Source organism: Triturus cristatus, chromosome 1_2 (genome assembly GCF_964204655.1).
Source record: "Triturus cristatus chromosome 1_2, aTriCri1.1, whole genome shotgun sequence".
NCBI lineage: Eukaryota > Metazoa > Chordata > Amphibia > Caudata > Salamandridae > Triturus > Triturus cristatus.
The window spans coordinates 108,086,430-108,111,033 of NC_140580.1; the positions used below are offsets into that span (position 1 = coordinate 108,086,430).

The 24,604-nt window shown below is 43.4% G+C and overlaps 1 long non-coding RNA gene across 1 annotated transcript in view; it reads left to right on the forward strand.

The window, feature by feature from the left end:
• The first annotated feature begins 4,467 nt into the window (after positions 1–4,467).
• Positions 4,468–24,604, forward strand: part of LOC146866910 (uncharacterized) — a 73,844-nt gene continuing 53,707 nt past the window's right edge. The window contains exon 1 of the long non-coding RNA XR_014966000.1: positions 4,468–4,587. This is a non-coding gene — a long non-coding RNA (uncharacterized LOC146866910). The remainder of the gene's footprint in view (positions 4,588–24,604) is intronic.

Consider the following 24,604-nt stretch of genomic DNA (forward strand, 5'->3'; position numbering starts at 1 on the left):
TACTCAAAGATTTTAGGCAGCAAAGCAATTTTATAAAGCCTCTGTGTTTTAGATATGATATGGAGATACATGTAAATGCAAAGATGTATTGATTATTCATGTCTGAAATGGATATTGCAAGGAGATTAGCTGTTTTCTAAAATATGTAATGTATTGTTTTATTCAACTTGCTTTAGGCCATTTCAGGTTTAACACATTACAAGTTGTTTTAATATGCATTGTGGTTGAGTTTGCAAGTACATCTAATTATCTTTCAAATGTTTAATTAATACATAACATAAAGAGGCCTGATGAAGATAATTTGGAGACATGAGGCCACTGATCAACTTTTGATTCTGTATACCAGGGTACATGTTGTTAATGACTAACACATGATGGGGAGATATGGGAATACTGTGGCTTTGACTGACATATGGGGGAGAATTGAGTATGTATACATGTATGTGGTTTTTCTATAGTATGAACCTATCCAAAAAGGTAGCAGAGTGGTGGAGCCTGTCACTGGACTGTTACTACATTGTGATGTAGTGGTCTTTAAAGAAGTGTTCCTTAAACAATTTTTTTTATTGGAGCAGTATTTCATGTAATTGAGCCAGTTTTGTACTATTTCTTGCTTGTTGTTCTTGGCAAACAACAGAAATTCAATTTTGGTTTGGTTGAGATTCAAGGTGATGCTCAACATTCATGTCTGAATGAGGTGGAGGCAATGTTTGAGGCCACGGAGCAACGGAGATTATCAGATAGGTTTGTGAATCGTCAGCATATTGGTGAATCTTGATGCTGTTATATGTGAGTAGAGTCCCACATGGCTCCATCTAGAAGCTGAAGGTGACAGGCAATAGTCTGGAACCCTAGGAGACCCCATAGGTTATAGCATTGTTTTCAGAGGGACTGGGAAGGTCTGGCTTGCCTTGAGAGCTTCTTGGAATATGTCTCGAGTGTGGGAGCCAGTGAGAAGGGATGAAAGTGCTTACCCGGAGAGAGTTTTGATAAAGGACAAGGATAAGACATCATCATAGGAAGAGGCTTGGAGGGAGTTGAGCATGTCAGCAAGATCTATGAGTGACAGGTCTGTGAAAGATGACCATAGTGGTATTCTACGAGGAGTGGTCCTAAAGGAAGAAGTAACCTTGGTGTAGTAAATGTACTATCAGATCTTATTTTTTTCACTGAAGAAGAGGTTGATGGCATTGCACTTGTCTTCAGCATGTGGGATAGGTGGGCCAGGCAGGGGGTTGATGAAGTGCTTTATTGTCTTAAAGTGTTCTGCTTCAGGTGGTAGATGCAATGATGATGTCAGTATAGTACTTTGCTTTGGCTGATGTCATGAGCTGTCTGCGTGTTTCATGGAGGGACTTCAATATCATGAAGGTATCAGGATTTCTGTTTTTTATCCCTGGGCTGTGGAAGGAGCGTTTACTGCCAGCTAGGCATGTAGAGTACCAGGGTGCTGAAGATTTTAACTTGCACTTGCATGTTCCCATTGTAGAGTGTATGATAGCAATATGTTTTAGCAATGACTGTTATATAGCAGGTATACCTGCTATATATGAAAGAGAAACCTCTGGCACAATGTAGCATGAACTGCCATATATTAGTGATACCTAGGAATTTTGTGAAATGCCCAGGCATACAGTGATGATGCTGGGGAACGAGATAGCATTGGCTGGTATATGAGGAAATAGTTGGGATGATGCCATTTATTTGTATATGATGGGCCATAGCTAGAGATATAATGAATATGGCTTGAAGGTGTGGGTTACCTAAACACATGACAACAGTGGCTGGCATATGTGGGATACCTGCGAACATGATGCCAGTCACTGGCAGCTATTTATTTAATTAAAATGAAAGCATGCTCTACCCAAATCAGCTTGAATTATCACTAAAATAAAAACTTGAAAGATTTTTCTTCTAAAATAATATGCTGTTTTTGTGTGTTTTGTTCGTAGCCTAAACATCACCTTGTCATTTTCTGAAAATTCCCTTGGTGGCCAAAAATAGCAACCTTCGTGTTTAGTAAATAAACTCAAGTTGTTCCCAAACATTGGTTTACATTCATTTTGTCTCAAATGAATGACTTTCCAAAATCTTTCAAAGCGATATTTGAGCTATAGTTCATGATAACTTGGGAACTATTATTGCTGCCCCAATAGAATTGTAGCCATGGTTACAAGTGGAACTTAGTTGCTGCTGTGACAACTAATCAGACCTCAAGAGGAAGCATAACACTATATCAATCAATCAATTATATATTTATTTCAGCCTAAAAGGATATAAAAGAGCAAGATAAATACATACATTCAGAGTATATAAAAGCAAATAAAATAAAAGCGTATAAAAGAGATCCAATTAGATATATTACAATAAAACAATAATAAAATATGTTAAAACGTTCAGTACACAGCAGCATTAGAGGGACACCTTTTTCTGTCTTCACCTCCACATAAACATCAGAAACTTTGAGACTGCAAAGACAATGGGCTGACTTGTGCTACTTCTGAGTATTCTAAGGGCGATGCTGTAATTCCTCACTATATATTTGATAGTGTTGGGCGCACTGTAAGATCAATATAAACTAATTGATCAATCTGTTTTCCGAACAGGTATGATCTCAGTAGCCTGAGCTTAGCTATGCTTTCTGATCCTCTGAAATGTGTCTAACCTTATTCACAGAATAAGGAAGAAGATTGGGGAAAAGAATGGGGAAACAAAATAGAAGGTCGAAGTGAAGGAAGATGCTTCATACTAATTTCAATGTTTATACTTCATTTTAGCTACATATAAAACCTATGGCTTTTATTCCCTTTCGTTAGAAAAGTGTGCAATAAGATGCACGTCATGGTCCCATTCTTTTCCACGTTTACTTGGGGGAATACGCTATCAAACATCCTTATGGAGGGACGGGCTAGCTCAGCAGAATAGGAAGGGCTCAATTTTGAATATCACAGCAAGGGTAGTACCCTCCCTGCCACACTAAAAGTCAGCCCACCCAGTTTTGAGTCAGGTAGACCTTCAGTATGGCGAAGACTGAGTCTATTTTGTCTCTGTCGCAGACATACATCTCTGACGGCCTGATAGAGTAACGATACGTCAGAGGTTTGGCCATTTGTCCATCCACCCTTTTACAGTGGGTGAAAAAAGTACAAGTTTTTACTGTCCATCAGTGCCAGGTAAAACCTTACGGTAAAGGGCACTGAAAACTCCGAAATGATTCCCATGCCATTGGTGAAAACTCCCATTGTGTGTGTGTGGGGGTTAATGCTTTTTTTAATTTCAAAAACAAAATCCTGATATGGGATTTTGTAGTTGAAAATTAAAAAAAAAATGTAAAGTTTGCCGACCCGCTTCGTCATGCTGACTGAGCCATCTGTCAAACTTTCAATGCATTGGCAGTGACAGCAGCTGGGCTGGGAGACATCTCTAAATTTGGTTACCCTGACGGAGTAAATCTCACCACCAAAGTAGAAATTAGGCCCGAGGTATTGGAGCCCTTTGGGAGTGCCTGTTCACAATGGCCTCTACGGCCAGTGGCTTTTTAGCCGATTTAGTTGTAAAATTATGCATTGCAGTGTATCAGGGATGTAAGTGGGCCGGGTCTCACCGGTGCTGAGCAGTTTTTTGGTCTCTATCGGGCTCTGTTTTGTGCCCTGGCACAGACGGTCCGTTTTTTACCGGATTGCAGTGACAGGAGACACATCGATGTGGGCGTGCTCACACTGCTCACTTCTCACTAGTGGAGAAGTTACGTCATGAGGTCATGCCAGGTGAGCGTTGTAGGGGAAGGGACATTTTTTAAAGACAGCCATTTTCTCTCTGGATTTCCCTTCTCTTTTTGAAACTCAGGAGCAGCAACATTGTCGTGGTGTCACCAGGGCTTTGAGTGGAAGCTTCTTCAATATTATATACAAGCCATAGTTGCTGCTTATTTATCTTATGCAACTAGCAACCATTGAGAAAGCCAATAGTCATGACTTGTTGTAGGTATGATGTTACTTGTATTATATATCTAGATGCAATAACAGAAACAGCTAAATACAAGTCGGGCGGCACACTATGCTAAGCACAGATTTTTATTTTATGTGTTTTAAGCCACGCCCTTATTTACATTGGCCACGCCCCTTTGAGAGACACCCCCCCCCCGTTTTTTCATCCCACTTAAAGCCCTGCAGTGCATCATTTGACATAATTTATGTTTTTTTCGGGTAGAGTAAACCCACAGAACCCCGTATTGGGGGCCACTCTCACATGCTTTGCTTGTTTTATTTAATGTGATCAGGATAATAATCCTCTCATGCTCAACTATTGAACAGCTCATCAGCAAACACAGCACCACTGCCATTAGCCACTACTTACCCTCTCTGTTCTCTCACTGCATCAGCACTTCCTCCTCCAGTCATTGCCAGTGCTTGACATGCGCAGTGTGTTCAGGACAGATCATGGGGCAGCAATACTACGGACTGCATTCGGTAGCATCGGATTGGCTGTCCTGCTATGAACATTCCAGTGAGGGCGCGAATGCCTCTCTGTGCTTCTATCACCCACATCATTTCCTGCGAACAGCATTCCGTCTCCTGGGGGCTACAGGTACTTTCGAATGTTTGTGCTTGGTGTTTGGCCGTATTGCTAATCAAATGCTCATCACTGAAGCTGCCCTTGTCCAAATAATGGCACCCTTGACACCAAACCGAAGAAGAGGCGTGAATCTCCTCCCTTCTGCCATCGCCTCTCTGATCCAATTAAACAGCAGGCCCAGGACGGCTCTAATCTTCGGATGCCTGTCTCCTTCCGCCATCCCCTCGGATACCCTTTATCGCCTCGGCTGTGTCCTCGCTAGCCTGTCAACGAGCACACTGATTGGTTTGAGACATCCCTCCCGAGCCCCCCTTTTTTATCAGCATCCTTCGTTTTGCAAGTGCAGAAGGGCCCGTTTATCTGTGCCCACACTGCGTGGCAGCTGGAGTGGAAGGGCACGTGCGAGACGAGGGCTGGGGAGGCAGCAGTGCATGGCGACAACAGTCTACATACAGCACAGGGAGCCCTCCGAAAGGAGTGAAGGTTTCTAGCTCACGCGTTGGCTGTGGAAGAAGAGCCCCCCTCTAGCGACACCGCTGAATAGGCCAGCGAGGCTAGAAGCCCATCTCTCTTCCTTCAGCACTACATGGTTTCTTGTCGCCAGCTCCCATTTGTACTTACGGCCCATTGACGTTTTAATTCCTTCGTTATTTTTAATGGTTACTCCCAAACTTACGCCTGCATTCCCTGGAGTATTTTTGACGTTGACAACACACACAAACTTTCAACAAGACATGATAGGCAGAACACTGCACCGTATGCTGTATAATTGGTATCTCTGTACTAGCAACAGCACTCAGCAGCACACGTCTCTAAGTACATAACACACATACAATACACTTTAGTCAGAACGTTGTACACACAACCAATGCTAGCATAGCGTTATCATGTAGTTCTTCATCACAGCTTTATGGGATCACCATGGTGGTAATTCTGTACCCGAAATTACAACAGCGGTAGAGGAAGCATAATTTAGGAATGCGGCATGACTGGAGAATTCCAAGCCTAGGAAGAATTCTAGACATTAAACTGGGGAACTGGCAATTTTGCACACCAATTCCTGCAAGTTTTCCCTCATTCCACTGCCATTCAGCACACATTTCATTCTACATCGAAGCGCTCTTTGATTGCTTTACGATTGGCTTGTTCTTGATGTATTTTGGCCCACACCATGGGAGTGCATTGCACCCAATATACATAGAGTGACCCCAGTGCCACCTCACGTAGCAGCAGTGGTTGAAAATGAGGGTGGTCTCTGCAGTGACATGGCATATTGTCAGTTCTCTAGCATTTGCTCTTTATAATAGGTTTTTCAATCTTGGACTGCCAACATGGGTTTCGCCGAGCACTCACAGGATTGTACCCCTTTCGATCCATAGAACCTGAACCGCAGTGTTTGTTCACACTATTTGGTCCCTTTAGGTTCTATACCATGCTGTGTGCCTTTTGACTGATGATACCTACCTTTAAAGTGCTCTGCTATACCCAGGCCTGCCAATATCACCCATAAATCCAATGGGACGCCATTTTGCAAAGGAGTGGATATTTATTTTTGACAATAGTTCTTCATACACTATTTTGGCATTCACCCTTGCATGTGCAATGCCTTTTTCTCACTACTTTACTGTTTCTTCCCTTCTTTCTAGACCAGCACTCTTAAGAATCACCCCACCCTTCTCTGTTGCTGTCATGTCACTGAAACCATCTCTGTCGCGCATGTCCGGAAGTTCTCCTTCTAGCTGTGAGGCTTACATATCCCTTTATCTTGAAAAACAGTGGTCACGTTCAGTCGCGAGTTAACCTGACATGCTCTGCTCCTTAGCATGACTCCCACCCGGTTCCAATATCGCACCCATCATTGCTCACAACAGGGCTCATCCTTCCATCCACCTAGGTGAGCATCATTCCTTGGTAGATACATATTGCTATGTCCTCTTGGGGCCTTATTTAAATTCATACTTCTGCTCCTTGTATTTTTTTCTTTCATTTAGTGCCTCTGACAAAATATTTTTGTAAGTATGAAGTTACCTTCATTGTCAGTTTGAATTGTACTCACATTATACTTCTCAACATTACTGTTTTCTTCCTGCCATTAAATCCAGCTTTATCCTTAGGCTCCATATTATGTAGAACCATGGTATATTGGTATTATATTATGGTAGAATCATGATATATTGGTATGATACTATAGTAGAACCATGGTATATTGGTATTGCATTATAGTAGAACCATGGTATATTGGTATTGCATTATAGTAGAACCATGGTATATTGGTATTATTTTATGGTAGAACCATGGTATATTGGTATTATATTATAGTAGAATCATGGTATATTGGTATGATACTATAGTAGAACCACGGTATATTGGTATTATATTATGGTAGAACCATGGTATATTGGTATTATATCATAGTAGAACCATAGTATAGTAGAACCATGATGATGATCCTAAATCACTAAAGGGATTGAAACTTTGTTGACTGTGTTGCGGTCTCTTATCTAATGCTTATTGTTAACCGGTCTTGCTTTTCTTATTTATATGATCCACACATTGATCACTGTTAACACAAGTGTGTATCACACTTGAGAGCACCAAGAACATTGTCTCACTGGCACCCACTGCATCTCTATTTCTTCCTGTACTTACAAATTAAATTGTTGTTTGGTTATAATTATGTTTTTGTATTTATGGTTTTAGGGACCACTATTTTTCAAGATACTTTATGACCCCAGGTCCCTAGTGATTCTCTCGTGTAACCTTGTGTTCAAGATAGAGCCATATCACTGAACACTATCTGACATATACCAAGCAGCTCCGTTCCTACTCCACCTGCAATTATCCCTCGACCCCGCTGCAAGTGTTGACAGCATCCCTCCATCTCTCCTTTGTGGCCATTGTTCTGGTGTGTCCCCTGTTCCCCATATTTCATGCCTAAGTGGGTATCCTTTCTCCAACTATGGTGCTGTAATGGTATCTCAAAAGGTTTGCCCAGGTCAAACAGGAACATTCTCACCTGGCCATTTGGGACGCAGATTTGTTACGCTGCAGAAGTGGCAAGTTTGTCACTCAGTCTCCAATAGCAAAATCACCATATTTGAAATATTTAATTGTGATATTCTAAAAGTGTGGTGGGCCTCTAAGGCAGCTGCCTTTTATTGCCGGGATGTCATTTTGACCCTACTGTTCTTCCAAGAGTCGATGCTGGGTTAACCAGGAGGTGGAATGTTGGGATTTGTTGATGCCTTCTCAGGGCTTAATTTTGTAAAACTATTAAGTACAGGGGCTCAAAGTATACTTAGGAGCCCACTATCAGTGCTGTGGGCTGGTCAGATACTAAGGCTGACTGTCGTGATCCCACCTCATGCCTCTCTCTGCCGTTCACTTCACTCTTCTGCATCTTTATCCCATGCTTGAAGGTTCTTCATCACCCCTGCTTTCTGTCTTTGTTTTTCTGTTTCTATTCCTTCTTCTTTTTCCCTTTCCTGCCATTGGTCAAAATGTAATGATGACAATTAGTTCCCGAGCTCCACAAATAAGACTGATAATCTACGGCCTTCCTTTACATTCACTGACTTGCAGTCAGGAGGAAGGATTAAGGTGTGAGGAGCCCCATTCCTCCATGGGGCAACCAACATGCTGGGCAAGAAGTTCAGGGCAGCAGAAATAGTGTACCATGGCCTGAGAAGCACCTGATGAAAGACACTCTGGGGTACCAGCAGGAACGAAGTGAACGTCAAACACCAATTATTTCTCTCACAGTAATAGTGTGCTGGGGCTTGCCAGGTCCCTCAAATGTGAGTACACTCTGCAATGCTTAGGCCACTTCTGTAATGCAGTAATACCCTGCTCCCAGCTGTTCTGGTTTCTTCGTGTATGCAAAAACACCCTTAGGCAGTCTATATTTCACTCTACAACTAATGTTACATATACATAATCAAAAAGGCAAAGCAAATCAAATTTGTAACAGAAAAATATACATTTTTAATGATCCAATATTGAATTAAATATAGAGGATAAATACAATAAATATAAATGACACACCGCTATCCTTTGAGCAATCTAAAACAATGTATCCAATATCAATTCATAGTTTGGTTATAGATATATAGCCAATATCTATAGAATTGTTTCAGTTGTTATACAGAACAGTTAATATATTTTCTTTATGTATCATGATCTAAATGGCTTAGGTCATAATTGATGCTTGGTAGGATTGAGTCTAGGTGCGTTTCGGCTCTCCATGCACCTTCATCAGGAAAGCCACAGATGGACCCAGATTATACCTGTTGGTTTATAACAATACAGCTTGGCCAAAAATCTCATAACATAGTTAAGACACATTTCTTTATTATTTCTAGTTTAAAAAGAGGTTGGAAAAAGTAAGTGTTGATTTACTAGAATCCATAATATCCAACCCTGTGATAAGAAAATAAAGAAAGCCGTCACCCAACATAATTTAAATACTTGCCATTAACGCTTGTTTCAATTTAAAACCATAAAGTGACGTAAGTACAAATGTGACAAAATGTGAGTGAAGTTGTATCCATATTTACAATACTGTTCAAATGTGAAAAAGACCCGTGCAGACTTTGCAACTCGCGGCTTGAGAGAAACTGGCAAATATTCTACTTACCATAAGAAAAAAAGCAACTGACTAATTAAATATGATGATGTCAAAAAATGACATCTACTGTACTGGTAAGAGCGCTCTTCCAATTAAAAATTGCTCATACCCGGATTCCGAAAGCACTGAAAGAACACAATAAATAAATAAATAAATGGATGATAGTATTACACACTTGAAGAAAAAAATGAAATTATTAAATGCATGTCTATGATGGACTTAAGTACTGTCCTAAAATGAATAAAATGAATTTCATGTACCTCAAATTGTTCTATCTTCAGTCATATTTAGGTATACGCATGGATGTACTGCATAATTGTTAGCAATCGTAGGAAGAGTTTTGTTCTCATAAAACACCTCAATAATTCTGTAACAAAGAAATGAAAAAGGGGAGGAAACGCAAACGTCAAGAAAGGTTAACCAAGGCCGGCAAGTGTAAATGGTATACCCTAACTCACAGTAACAACTTTGATGGATCCTTTGGATTTCAGCAAAAAAATGCAGCTAAATAAATCAGCCAAGGAGTGCAGACTATGGGAAAGGAAAGGGGGCTTTTAAAAGGAAATAGCCATAAAAAAGGGTATGCTGATGAATAATACAAACAGACAATAGGTAGCATCCTGTAACGTTAGGGAATGAATGATCTGGCTAGACGGGTATATCAAGGCGAATCGTAAGATTCGGATAGGCAATCAGAATGGCGTTTTTTTAATTTTTTTTTTTAAAAAGGTGATAAAGCTAGAATTTCTAAAGAGTACAATCAGAAGCAATATTAAATAATATAACATGTCCAGCTGAAATTTAAAGGATACAAAGAACATTTTGCGCCATTCCTGCCTATATATTTGGACCTATGTATAATAAAATATATATATATATATAAAAATTAACATTGAAAAAAGGATAATAATGCCGAAGATAGTCATCTTACTTAAATGATCAATTTCTGGGTAAATCCCATGGATTCCTTCTCTTGTTACCAGTATTGTCGAGATGCTCAATAATATACGTATGGTTAACCAGGACACAAAAAAACCATAGTCAGTGTTAAAAGAGGCATTATGACTACGTAATTGGATCTTTGTGCCACGGCTTTTTGGGTCAAAATAATGGACAGTTATATCATTTCCACAACCTAACACCGTGTCCACTCGGTGCCATGGCTCCATTCGTCCACGTCACATACTCCTGAGGCCTGTTTGTAGATCTGATTACTCCCAAACAAATTCCCAAACAAAGTCCCATGGTCCTGCAGTACTTCATCTAGCATTGACCCCACTACCAATCGCCTTTTACCATTCCTTTGGCCTTAATCTCTTGTTTCACTTTACACTAGTGTTTAAAATGGGATGTAAAAATGAGTGTGTTGGGGGTAAGGGGATCTAAAAGGCAGTATGGTCTACGAAACTTTCATACGTAACATTTATAGGCAGTGTGGCAAATCCAACTAAGGGTGCCACCCATTTCAGATAGAGCCCAGTGTTGGATTCCTAAATAGAACCAACTGAATATTTAACAGTTTGTGGAACACTTATATTCAATACCTACTTTCAACAACTCCTCAACATTTTAGAAGATAAAGCAGTTTCATCCTTATTTTGCAATGCACTTTATTCAATTGATTTAAAGGTGCAGGTACGTATTTACGTGTTTAACATTGCAAATTTGTCCATGTTGCCCCCAAAAGAGGTTAGCTGGAAGAAGTCTTCGAAAAAAGGTGCATTTTGTAAATATGTTTCCTTTTTATACATTGCTTCTCTCATTCCCTCTGTTGGTTCCTTGATTGTGTGCCTCTCTACATGATGATTCGTAAGACTTGTATAGGAAGAGCGTCCTCCACCATCATGGCAGGCCTACTGTTGAGTCTGGTAGCCATATGCATTTTTGCTTTGAGGACACTCATTCCAAACGCAATATCTGATATTAGAGAAGCCTTGATCATGTCCTTTGACTGAGGTAATTTGGAACTTCTCCTTGTTCTTGGTCTACTGATAGTATATGGTATGGGGGACCATAACATTTTCCTGTAGCAGTAGGAGCAGTGGGCCAGAGTCCCCGGTAAAACCCACACATTCTTTATTCACTCCTGACAAAAAGTAACCTGCAAATTAGAATTGACAGTGAAACAGAACATATGCTATATGGGGTATGCAAAGAGTACTTCTGCTCTTTAGCATTTATATGAGACATTAGCCCATATGTTATCACAGTACCACATTCTGTCACGCATACCTCACAATCTCTGAGCACCTCAAATTTATAGTGGCTAGTGCTTCCCCTCTCTGTGGTTCTGTGCTCTCTTCATTTTTCCCCGCATGGGGTTTCTGATTGTTTTCTATAAATTCAGACTCCCACATGGGTCTGAAGGACTATGCAAGTCTCACAGCCCAGAAATAAGTTTTGATGCTGCTGTGTTAGCTCTTCACATATCTGGGACATTAGCCAGTGTGTTTCTCTCCTGCCACAGCACCAATAATCCCTATCATCCTGCCAGCCCCACAGCTCTCAGTTCTGGCAAACAAAACTCTAAGCTCTGCAGTTGCCAAGTTAGCATCACATATCTGAGGACGGGTTCCAAGTTCCTACCTTTGCCAGCTAAGTTGCCACTTTAGGGCGGCTGGTGTCACTTACAAAGCTTTGATGCCTTCTCAGGAAAGGGCGGCATATTCTCTTCAGTAGCGACTGGCATAGGTAAAAGCGGTGAGGCGAGGCAGGTGCGGGGTGGGGTTGGGGTCAGGTGAGTCAACGTACGAAGGGAGAAGTCAAATTAAATTTCAAAAAATAAAACCATTTACCTTCCTCTCGCCGCATCACCAACTCAGCGATTCGGCAAGCAAAAGGTAAGTGTTTTTTAAATTTTGTTTGATTTAATTCTACTTTGTACATCGAATGTTGACTTACCCGACCCCCACCCCGCCCCACCGCTCTTACATGTGCCGGACACCACTAATCCTCTTTGGTGATACTAAAGGCCCAGGGAATCAGTGAACCTCTTTGGCAAAATTTATTCTGACAATTTTCTGGAGAAGTTCTTCTCACCTTCAAATCCAGTACCTGATATTACTGTGGGAAAGTTTCTGTTTTCTTGCTCTGTTTATTCTAAGTATACTACTTTAAGCTGGTGGTAAACTACTTCTTGTTTTTAGCCCCAGGTCAATTACCTATATATACAATAGGGGCTGAACTCAGGCATTCATGCATCGCAACTTATTGGCTTGTTCCACTCTGGATTTTAGCTAGTTTCTTCTCTTAGTCTCCTGCTTTCTCTAGCTCCAATACTGCCGTTCATCTGCTAATTCTGCTTCTCTTCCACTGCAAAATCCTGCCTAGCTAAGAGGATTTTTACCTTTCCGTCAGGTTTTTCCTCCTTTGGAAGGATTATGCAGTTGTGATCTTTGTTTCATCTCCCACGTAGAATAGCCTGTACAGCTCAGGGTGGTGGAGAGATATTAGAAGATCCCATCTTCACTTAACCAAGACATGAATCAAGACCCCAAGACCTGCTGTTGACATATTTGGGTAAAAATGTATGCAGACAACATTCAACTCCCTAGGTGGCTTGTTGACCTAGATGATCACAACAAAAACATCTATACCTGCCTGTGTCGCGTCTCAGTTGATCTCACTCCAAACCTCTCTGAGTAAGAGGCTTTTCATAGAACAACTTGTCATTTCCCTAGCTGAAGGAACTAGGAGTCATCCCACCACCGATGTATGTATTCAAGAACTTGAACATTTGAAGAACAAACATAAACCAGTCTTTCTTGAGGTCGCTGTCGCTGTTCTAGCTTGAAATGTGTCTTTAATTTGCGACAGTCCTGTGAAGTGGATTCCGTCACATGGCTGTGCTTCCCAAAATTTGAAATAAATAAGTACAAATAAATATAATCAACCACAGATAAATAATTAGCCATTTTTTATGTTCAGTATCATTTATAATCTTTCTAAATCATCTTTATCATGATACCTGTAGCCTTTCTTAAATATAAAGGGTAAGTGTATATATACTCTGTAAGCGAATCAAGACTGTGGAGCTGAAAAAAACCCAATACATACACGTTCCATTCTTCACACTTTGAAGGACTTCCTACTTGCTGATTTAAGCACTAACTCCTGGTCGGACGGACTCATCCATTTTCATCCTGTCTACAATACTTGTGATGCCTGTATACAAAGAAGACAAATCAGCCACTGTTAAAAGTCCATTGCTGTTGAAAATCAGCATTTTCTTGAATACCCTTTTGAGAAAATATTTTACTTACAATATGTTCTTGAATCTTCAACTTATGTAACCAATCTGTGCTCCAAGCCAGAAGACAGCTCCTATATTGAAAGCCTACATTAACATGTCAATATATGATTTGAAGTAGTAAAAAGTTTGGGGAAGGAAGGCACAAGTGAAACTGAAAAAGAGAGAAATCCCAGCTAAAGGAAGCTTTGTTTTGAGTATAACATCCTCAAACAGTGGAAATGATCTTAGTCCAAAATGCTTGCTCCACACCTCACTGTCCTGTCAATCAAAATCAGTTTTGAACTTGGGGAACCATACTTCAGTGCCATAGGCGATTGTTGTGGTTCTATTGTATTGTAGGGCTTTTCTAAAGTTAATAAGCTGTGGCACCCCCTCCTTATGGGCTCCGGGGCTAAGCCCTCCTTGTTTTCTGGTCCATTTTTATTATACTAACAGTCAAAAATAATGTTTTGTTTACTCTTGGTATAAGAAAAATTGCTGGCCTTCTTCGGGTCCAGCAACTGTCTCTGTCTGAAGATTTGCGCCGACGCGCAAAGGCGCCTACACCAGCCTTCAGAGAGAGATCACTAGGGCTAGTGAAATCCCAGCACGGCCTCAAGTCCCTGGCACGCCTCAGTACCTCCCCCTTATGTGACGTACAGAAGCATCAGTGCTAAACGTAGCCATGGGCACTGCATGCTTAAGTCCCCCAGTGCCAGTGGCAACACCCAATCATCCTGCCACCCCCACCCTTGGAAAAGGGTGTGGTGAACGAGCAGACAACATTTTAAACATTTTGGTTTGTTTTTTACTTACCTTAGTGCCTGCACAGGTCTTGTTTGGGCTCCTGCTCATTTCTGCTTCTAGTGCTGGAGCATGAAACTGTCAGGTTTCAATCTGCTTATGATCTCACATGACATCGCTCATGACATCATTGACATTACTAATGGCAGCTGGAAGTGCATCATTGATTACAACACTGTGCATGGCAAGGGCGCTTGTTACAGTTACTTCATTTAACTATAGCAAGTTACTTTCAGTCTTTTTTTTAGTTAAAAATATTATCTTTTTAACTGACATTTTCACCTAAGTATAATGTCACTTTAACCCTTGTTCTTTTCAGTGAATTTCTGAGGATTTTTTCAATGCAAAGTAAGATATTTTTACCATACCTAACTGTTGAAAGGGAAAAGTCCTCTGCATGGTAACTAGTGTGCACCATGCCCTGAGGGCCGCAACTGTACTAATGTCTGGATCCCTAATGCATATTTTTTTTGTCGTAGGCAAACATGGATCATGTGTGTGCGCCATGAAAGAAGCCTGTCTCACAGATTGCGGTCCTGTTGGACCGAGGGGGGGCACCCAAAGTGATACCCTTTTGGTGGTGAAAGGCTACTGCCTTTACCAGGAGTTAAGCAGCCCAAGCTAAGTGGTGGCAGAAACCTGTGTAATGATCAGTAGTAGTGAATAGGTTGTCTCTAACTTGTGTCATTGGAGTTAGGCCTACATGCTCACTCATTCAAAGTTCTGCTGCTGTGTGCTTGACTCACCCCTTAGCCAACATCAGTTTGATGCGGAGTGCGGCGCAGCACATGAGCTGGGTGGATGTGTTCCTGGGAAGGGATAATGCATTACTGTGCAGGACGTGCATGTTGAATTCATTTGCTGGGTGTATGTGTGCCTGTGGATGGTACAATACATGGCAGACTATGGGTTCCATTTGAGAGACCCAGGGCTGCATGGTGAAATATGGGGAGAGGAGATAAAGGAATCACCCAGACACATTTGTGTGATGGTTGCTGCTGTGGATTTCCAGTGGAGGGTTGTTTCTAGTCGTCCATTTTTCACAAAGATTTCAGCATTTAGGAATATTACTCTCTCCGAAATGATTGTGTAGCTGAAACCCAAATTACACCCATGTTCATTTAAAAGTGCAAAGTCCTATTTAAATTCATTTTTAGTGCCATCCCGCATGATTAGTAAATCATCAGTGAATCTTAGTCACAATATTATTTTTCTGATCTATTTTGGTCCTGTGCAAGCACCTTTTCACAACAACCCATGGTTATATTGGCGAAGCTGGGTGGAAAGGAAACTCCCATTGCTGTTACACGTTTTTGGCAAAAGATTTCTCCATTGAAGAGAAAGATATTATTTTTCAGGTAGATCTCCATCATCTCCATTAACATTTTGTTGTGTTCTCACCGTTTTATACCTCTTAGTTTAAGGAAGTATCCATATGCTTTTATTCCTATTTCTTGGTCAATACTGGTATATAATGATACCATGTTCAGTGTGATCAACTTATATGAATCACACCTAGGGATATTTTGTAATTGTAGTAGAAGGTCTTTGAAATCGGGGAGATATGAACTTAAGTTTGTCGCCACTATTTTTTTAGGGTTTGTGCCCTGCATATATTTCAAAGTAGTGTTTATGTTGTTAAGATTTTTTTTGTGTGTACAGGGACCCAAGGTCCCTGACCCCCATTACACTCCAGGTTGGAATCTGAGACCCAGAAATGCCAGCTTGATCAACCTCCCAAAATACAGGAGAAGGTATTGGATCCATTAAGAATCGGATGGTTCGCCTCTAGAACCCCTTGGACCCCTAGTTGAGAACACTTCATCCATTAGCATCATTGAAAAAAACATTGGAAAACAACCTGTTCAAGGGCACTTTCATTGTACAGACAGTGTCCAGATGGATCACTGTGCACGCTCTAGCAGCGACCAGGCCCCTCCACGTACCTTTACTAAGCTCCCCCTTTCCAAAAATCCTCCACACAATTCCCTGACTTACTGTCAAAAGTCACATCCAGTCTTATGTATGTGACTACTAGCAGTCGCGGCCGGCATGACTCGCAGGTGGGGCAGGCGGGGTCGCCCGGGGAGGGGGTCGCACAGGAGGGGGAGGGGATTCATTTTAAATATAAAAAAAATAGTTAACTTACCTTCACTGGGCCGGTCTGTGCCAGCGATGTCGCTGCTCCTCACAGGAACCAGGCAGCCTCCCTCCCCTCCCCTAAGCCAATCACAATGCTTTAATGGCAGCGTTGTGATTGGCTGGGACGCTGACCACACAGGCGTCTCTTGGGAGGCCATTTTCTCCATGTAGGCTGCATGCAGCCCACATGGAGAAAAGGGAGAGTGCGTATGACTGGTTTGATCGGCCCTGGGGTCAACCAAACAGTCAGCGCCCTCAGAGTGGGCAAGCCATTCCTCCCCTGCCCTAGAGCAGGACAGCCCACCCACCCGCCCACAACCAAACCCTTCTGCTTTCTCGCAGTGCGAGAAGCAGAAACATAAAATGGTATTTACAATACCATTTTATGTTTCTGTAGCTCGCACTTCGAGAAAGCAGTGTGGTGACACTCCTCTGCCCACATGGATGAGTCGCCCTTAACTACCAGCCTGGCCCGGCTCGCTCAGTCCTGCGAAGCGGTCTTTGGGCGACATGCTCAACGCAGTACAAGCTCATTAAATAATTAAAAGTATTCCCCAGCCACGCTCTTGACCAGGGAGGGTCATAATATGACTTTTGTGTGCATATAGTTCTGCATGCATGCAATGGGCACGGTTGCACACAAGTGTACTTCTGAGTAAAAATGAGGTAGGCATGTTATGAGCATAAGATCAGTGCATAGGCATAAATTCTCAGTAGAGGCTCTGAGGATTGAAAAGAAGGGCAACTTCAACAATGTAACAGTTGATTTATTGTGTTCTCCCTTTGGTTTACTGCAGTCCTAGGGAGGAGGGACAAGAAGCTGGTCAGGACTAGTAGAGAAGGAAAGAGCCATCTTTCTTTCCTGCTTCCCTTATTCTCGGTTTCTCTTTCCTTGTGTGGACGTGTAGTCCTTTTTTACTTTCTCTCTTTTGAATCATCATCTTTTTTCCCATTCATTAAACCTGTTCCTTGTTCATGCACCGTTCCCTTCCAATGCCTTCTTCTCTCTTTGTCTCCGCCCCTCCCCCCGCCCTCCAAGGACCCCGTGATTCGATGCCTCGGTGCCATTCAATGCTCCTGCTGCTCTAAGCCCTCTCTAATCACACTTGTTAAGTTGTGAATCCCACCACACATCACAGACAGCAGAAAATCCATAATTATGGCATTTGTATAAGTCATTCTACAAGTCTTACGTACCGAATTGAGTTACAAAATATTTTATTAGGAGTAAGACCATTTTCCGTGGCGCTGTGCTCGGATATTACTTTCATAGCCACGGGGAGGAATGTTTAAGGGGAGGCTTAACAAGATTACAGACATTCTGTGTACAGAAGCTCTCCTCGGAGCGTGCAGGCAGCCGCCAGGACACTTTGATCTGTTCCCAGTCCAGTGCTATGAAAATAAATTAAAATACGTTTTACTTTGGACCCAGGAATTCTATGTCTTGAAAAAGAAGGTAAAAGAAATGTCTGGGAGAGCAGTCGTGTAAAGTTGCTGTCAGGCTGAAGGTTGCCCAGCTCTCCCTGGGCAATCTTCACTTCAAGCTGAGAGGGGCACTTCTTATTCTAAGCTTAGGTTTCAGCTATACCTCGTTTCCTATTTCACTCGGATGTCTAGGTTAGTACTAGACCTGCACCCCTTATCTTCCTCTCCCATCTATGAGGTTATATGTCACTTTCGATTTCACTCCAAGTCACACTGTAAGTTCCTATGCCACTTCCTATCCCTTCCTAGGTCTTGGCTGGGAAACGCTACACAGTCTGCACCGTTTGAGAGGAGGAGCGTTGCCCCATTTAATTGCCTGTAATTCATTACCATTTTATTTTCCGTCAGCCCATCCTGAACTGAGGAGCTGATTACGATGGCGGTCTTAGGCACCTCCGCAGTGCTGGCGGAAAATGTCCTTTTCCTTACTCCTGCGGCGGTCCTCGCATCCGCTATATTACACTGGGCAAAGATAGCCCATTTCCCATCCACTGTGGAGTTTCGGGACCTGCCAGACTTTTCCTTCCGCAACGGTGGCGGAGGGAGCCAATAGAGAAAGATCGCCGTGCGGAATGACGTTACGACCGCCGGACAAATCACGATGCCTCAAACAGCCCATCTAAACGCAGCGGAGACACCAGCCACTCGGAGACGGCGGAGATATAAACTCAAATCCCGGGCACCTCCAAGCGTTCCTGACCGCCATGGATCCAGCTCTTCAAGCCCTTCCGCTGCTGTACCTGATCCACTACCAGCAAATAAGATGCCACTGCGGTCAACACCGCAGGTAAGGCCATAACACATCTCCACATACAACCACAACACACAACTGTTGTGCTGAAATACGTTTCCTGCCTACATCAGACACCCTGGTGGAGACAGGAACATATCCCCCAGTGTACCTACACATGTCCTGCTTGCTAGAAGCCACCTCCGCATCGGGGTCTCCCATCAACAGAGAAACACTGCAAGGTCCCGGTCATGTCACCGCAGCAGTGAAGACGCAGGAAAACCCGGCAGTGCCGGCACCAGGCATGGGCAGTGTGGGCAGCTGCCCAGGGCACCACCTTTACCCCACCCACATGGTGCCCGCATCAGTTGGTCACAGACCACAGCATGCTTCCCACATCTATTTCTGCCAGCGCTGTGTGCTCCTCTTGTGCCCCCCCCCATCCATGCACCATTTAGCAGCCAGGTGTGGCTCAACCTCGCACCTCACACTTCAAAGGGCTGGGTAGTTTGTCTGGGAAGGTAGGTTTGAAGATTAACACCCTACACAGAAGGTCAGGGGCGGAACAACCCTCCTCCTCACACCTGCCTCCCACTCATGTGAATCAAAGTGATTAAATTAAGAAATGAAGAGTCACTCTGCATATTAACAACCATGGAACTGTTCACACTGCATGTCAAGTCCCTCAGACAAATCACACACTGAAACTCTGCTACATACACATACCATAAGTCAGCAGCAATGTATGACAATAAATGGACTATCCTAAAGTAGAGCGCACAGTGCAGGAAAACCATAGAGCAAGCCACATAGCATGTGTACATGACATGCAAGAGGAGGAACATATCACACTACCTTTAGGCCTTCAAATCAGACATGGGTGGCACAGTGATTGAAATTAAACTAAAGTAAATCTGTGCAATATCTCTGGGATACAGCAATGCAAGCTATGCATTGACAATGGAGTTATAGGAATCGTCAGAAGCCATACAGTCACCAGCCCCACATCTGTGTCAACTACCTTGACATGTGTATGCCACCAGCACAACACACATGGCTCATTGTCACACTCCCTGACTGTTAAACCCAAGTATGACCTTCACATATACCCCTCATCTACCCATCTCACACCTGCACTACTCAACACCTGTGAGAAACACACATAAAGGTGAAAATAAGGTCCTGTGAGGTAGCTGATAACCTATGACACACCCTGGTGTGTATCTACAAATGTCAGATTACCACTCAGGGATGTCTGAACCAATGCTGATCAAAAACCAATAGCCAAACACAAATCTCACAAACAACATCCAAAGAAGTCCAACAAGCTCCGCCATGTGCAGGCAAACATTGGATAGGCAATGTGACCATAGACAGAACAGGAAAACACAACTTTTTCACTCTGGACAAATGCACAGACACCATACCCCAACCCCATCAAAAATTGCATTATCAAATGCCAATCCTGAACACTAACTGCAATCAATAGGACAAATCTGCTCACACACATAGACACCACACCAGTTATCAAGTGAGCATGGTGTCAATGTGTAGCACAAGCATGCACATACACACTCCTGACAAGTGACAGGTCAAATATAGGAGGACATAACACAAATGTGCACTCAAAAGAAGCCAATAATCCACATTGCTGCATGTGACATTCACACAAGAAATGCACACTACAAATTCAACACACATCTGAATGTATTCCAATGCACTCACACACAATGTATGAAAATAGAACATCACACACACATGCACCTGTCAGTAGAAAGAGCCGACACAGGCCAAACACTGCATCCATTAACAACAAACAAACAATATATGCACATACCAATTCATCATATAGCAAACCCAGCTGGAAATAAGGAGGATGCACACCAGGCAAGTACAGGGCAACATACACTGACAGAAGTGAATGCACAGTAAGCAGTGTGTGAACACCAACAAAACCAGTATCACACATATCTGAGTGCTCCACCATGAACTTCCACACCACAAATCATCACAGGCCACAGATCACATCACACTCAGGAAGGGTAGCAGTACCTCAGCAAACAGACATATACCTTAGCCATCACACACAGCTGCACAACTCCGGAAAACCCAGATGCATCCTACATGACTAGAGGACTGTGCTGGTCAAACATATGCACAGCACATGAGCAACCATGATTGCAATCAAGTAGAAGAAAATTCCACATAACAAATTGTGATAATGTCCTGAGTGGCACATTGGTCCTGTACACAGATCATCCTCCCACAGTATACTCTCTCACTATGAAATGGTGGGGAGGGTAACACACTGGCAAGGCATGGGGTGGAAGACACGAGACTGAAGTGGTGTGTACATTAGTATTGGACAGGTAAGGGGTGTACTGTGCAAAATCACATAGAGGAGTAACTCACAATGTGTAGCCATCAAAAGCACCTACAGGGGATGGTATGACTCTTCATACCACGTACTATACTTGTCCCAAAAATGTGTCAAGTGAGAGCAATGTATGAGAAAAGTCACATATAATGTCAGTGTGGCTGAGCAGGTCAGCACAGTGAGCACAAACTTAAACAAGACCCATGGCTGATCAACAAAACACAACACAGACATTGAAGTAACACACTCTGCATACTCACAACTGGCAGCGACAACAAGTAGGTGTACCCCAGGATTGCAAGGTCACACCAACACACTGCACAGTGCTCAACCCACAACTCCTACATGTGCCCACAATTTGAAGTACATGTCTGATAATGTAAACAAACTGGCACTCATTACCTGGATCATACATGTGTGTAGGTGTCATGTGCAGGGGCACATACACCTCAACACTACTGACAATGACAGGCCATTCACACTGTATGACTACTCAAGTGCACACATTCAAATGTACACATGTGACTATGAAGATAGGCCTACACAAGATGACTACACATCTACACTGCTGTTCACACATCAAGAAAGATCCCACAGATAGGACGGACCCTGGCCACCCCGAAAGTTATCCTGTGGATAGAATTCACCTCTGTTGTGGTACTGCATCCTAATATGACATGTCTACAATTTTTCAAACTTGACAATAGAACGATTAGGATAAGAGTAGATCATCACAAACAACAATCATTGCACCCTCAAGCCTCAGAGTCAAGAAGCACAAAAGTGCCTGTAATCTCTGGCAACCTCTGAAAAAGTAAATCAAGTAGTTGCCAATGTGAATGTGGCATACAGAGCATGTGTCACAAGAACATATACCCATACATCACATTTTTTATTTAGCAAGGGCAGCGACAAAGCATACAACATGAGTAACAGTCTTTATTACATAATCTCAGGATAGGCATCAAAAGTGCAAAATATCAAGGGCGGCCATTAGCCAGTCCAAATTACTAGTACGCACATGTGTGCATGAGAACTTGCACAGAAAATGGGCATCAAAAGTGCAAACATCGAGGCCATTGGCCAGTACAAATTTCTAGTCCGCACATGTGTGCATGAGAACTTCCACAGGAAATGGGCATCAAAAGTGCAAAACATCAAGGCCATTGGCCAGTACTAATTTCTAGTCCGCACATGTGTGCATGAGAACTTCCACAGGAAATGGGCATCAAAAGTGCAAAACATCAAGGCCATTGGCCAGTACTAATTTCTAGTCCGCACATGTGTGCATGAAAACTTGAACATCAAATGGGTAAGACAGTCCACTGTCATGGGAATCACCACATCTCAGGGGCTTCATATGGGCAGTCCAGGCACCGCTGTGGGAGAAATGGTATGGGGAGGGGGACTTGGGAATCACCACAGCTCAGGGGCTTCATATGGGCAGTCCAGGCTTCGCTGTGGGAGAAATGGTGTGAGGAGGGGGACTTGGCTTAAGTTTTGGTTTTAAGTTGAACTGGGAGGGGGCTGATTGTTGGAGACAGTTGGAGGACTGGACCTGGAAGGAAGAGAACAGGCTGAGGTAGAGGCATCCGTGGCTGTGGGAGCCTGAGGGCTGCTTGGACTGGGTGGAGTGGTGGCATAGGGAGGTGGAGACATGCTGTGTGGAGGCACAGTGGTTGAGGGTGAATGTTGAGGGCTGGGAGTCAACTGTTTGGGTATCCGATAGACCACAAGTGTCTTGGCCGGAGTGGGAAGTGAGGTGGGCACAACAGCCTCGCTCTTCCCCAAAGGTGTAGCAGGTGCAGGTGGCTCTCCTCGTGGGCATTTGCTGGACCTGGTGGTACGCTTGGTGTGGCCTTGCCTCTTCCCCTGCATCCCCTGTCGTTGAGATAAACCCCCCACTTTGCTCTCTTGTCCCTGCTTCACAGCGGTGTGGGTGGAAGTTGACATTTTGGGTGAATCTGCCTTCGAAATGTGTTTGGGCTAAGTTGTGGCAGGCACCAGGTTCACAGCAGACATGGGGAGTTTTTGTGTGTCTTTGGGAGCAGGTGTGGTGATGGGAGTGCCCTTGGATGTTGGTCATTTTGATGAATGTGATGTTGATGCCTGCTTTTTGGCCTGATGCTCCTGAGTGTCATGTGATGGGCTTTTTGTTTTGCGCTCATGTGTGCCCGTTTTGTGTTGTGGTGATGGTGTCTGTGGTCTGGTACGCTTAGAGTGCTGCGGTTGTGTGCTGCATGTGGAGGACTGGGTGCCTGAGGGCTCTGGCGTGTGTCTACTCTCGTCAGGTGGTGCCACTGGCAGGGTGGTTGCTGAAGGGACAGGAGCTGGACTGGGAGCTTGGGACTGCTGAATGGCTGCCGTCATTGTGGAGGACAAAGACTGGACAGTTTGGTATAGGCTACCCATGTCAGAATGAATGCCCTCCATGAACGCAACTACCTGTGCAAATTTCTTGTCATGATTCAGGAAGGCATTCAGGAGAGCAGTCTGACCCACACACAGCTGGTGCAAAATGTCTACCGCCTCCACACTGAGGGCAGCAGGGGTGACGGGCAGGGGCAGCGGTGCCTGGGGGAAAGGAGACTCTACCCTTCCTAGGGCTGCATTCTTAGTCAGCACTTGGGGGAGCATCTGGGAGGGTGGGCACTGGACGAGGTGTGGCGGAAGAAGATTCAGATCTGGAACTTCCTGTGCCCGCCAACACCGAAGAGTCACCGCTGGAGTCTGAAGATGTGGAGGTTGATGTTTACGGGCATGAATCATCCAGGGCACTCCTGTTCCCCTCCGAGGCGCTGGTCCCCTCAGTGTCAGTGAACTCCTGTATGGCAGTCATGCCAGTATCTTCCCCACCGGTGTCGGTCCCCCGTCCTTCCCTGCCCTTAGTAGATGCTGCAAGAGACATAGGTTCAGTATAGTACCATCCTCACAAACATCATATGCAAGCAAAGCACAAAACTTTAAAATTATACTCCCATGTTGAACTCCTCCATGTACATTCTGCATATGCTACATTTATGCACTCATCAGATGATGTATGGAAACATGCATAGTTGATAGTAATGCTCCAAGTGGCGTTGACACAGCCAAATAGCTGGGCCTGTTCCTCCCTGTAACCACACATACTATTGTCTGTAAGCATACTCACGTGACTGTAGGTGAGATAGCTATACATCAAAACATGTTGCCTCTGTCATATATGGAGTCTCTTTAAGGGAACACCACAAACTCTAATCTGTCGTTTTTCAAGGGCTGCAAGCTCCTGATATCCACAATGTTGGACTTCAAAGCACAACTACAGTTGTCCATTGGTGTCAGCTGTGTAGATGTTACAATTTATCTGATGTGCACAGCACACATCTATGAATGCACACTAACATGATGCTCACTGCTGTTCACTGCCAGTTGATGTCTATGACACTCATACTGCAGCATATGTCACATGCCACATCTTATCTGTCAATGAACTGCCAATGAGCACCACTGCACAATGTAGTCACAAATGCAAAGCACTTAAGCATGAGAATGTGAAGTGAATGCAAGGCCTTCATAGGTTGTGACATGTCACTTACCAACATGTCCACAAGTCCCTGACAGTCCCTCATTGATCCAAGGCAGGATTGTGTCTGC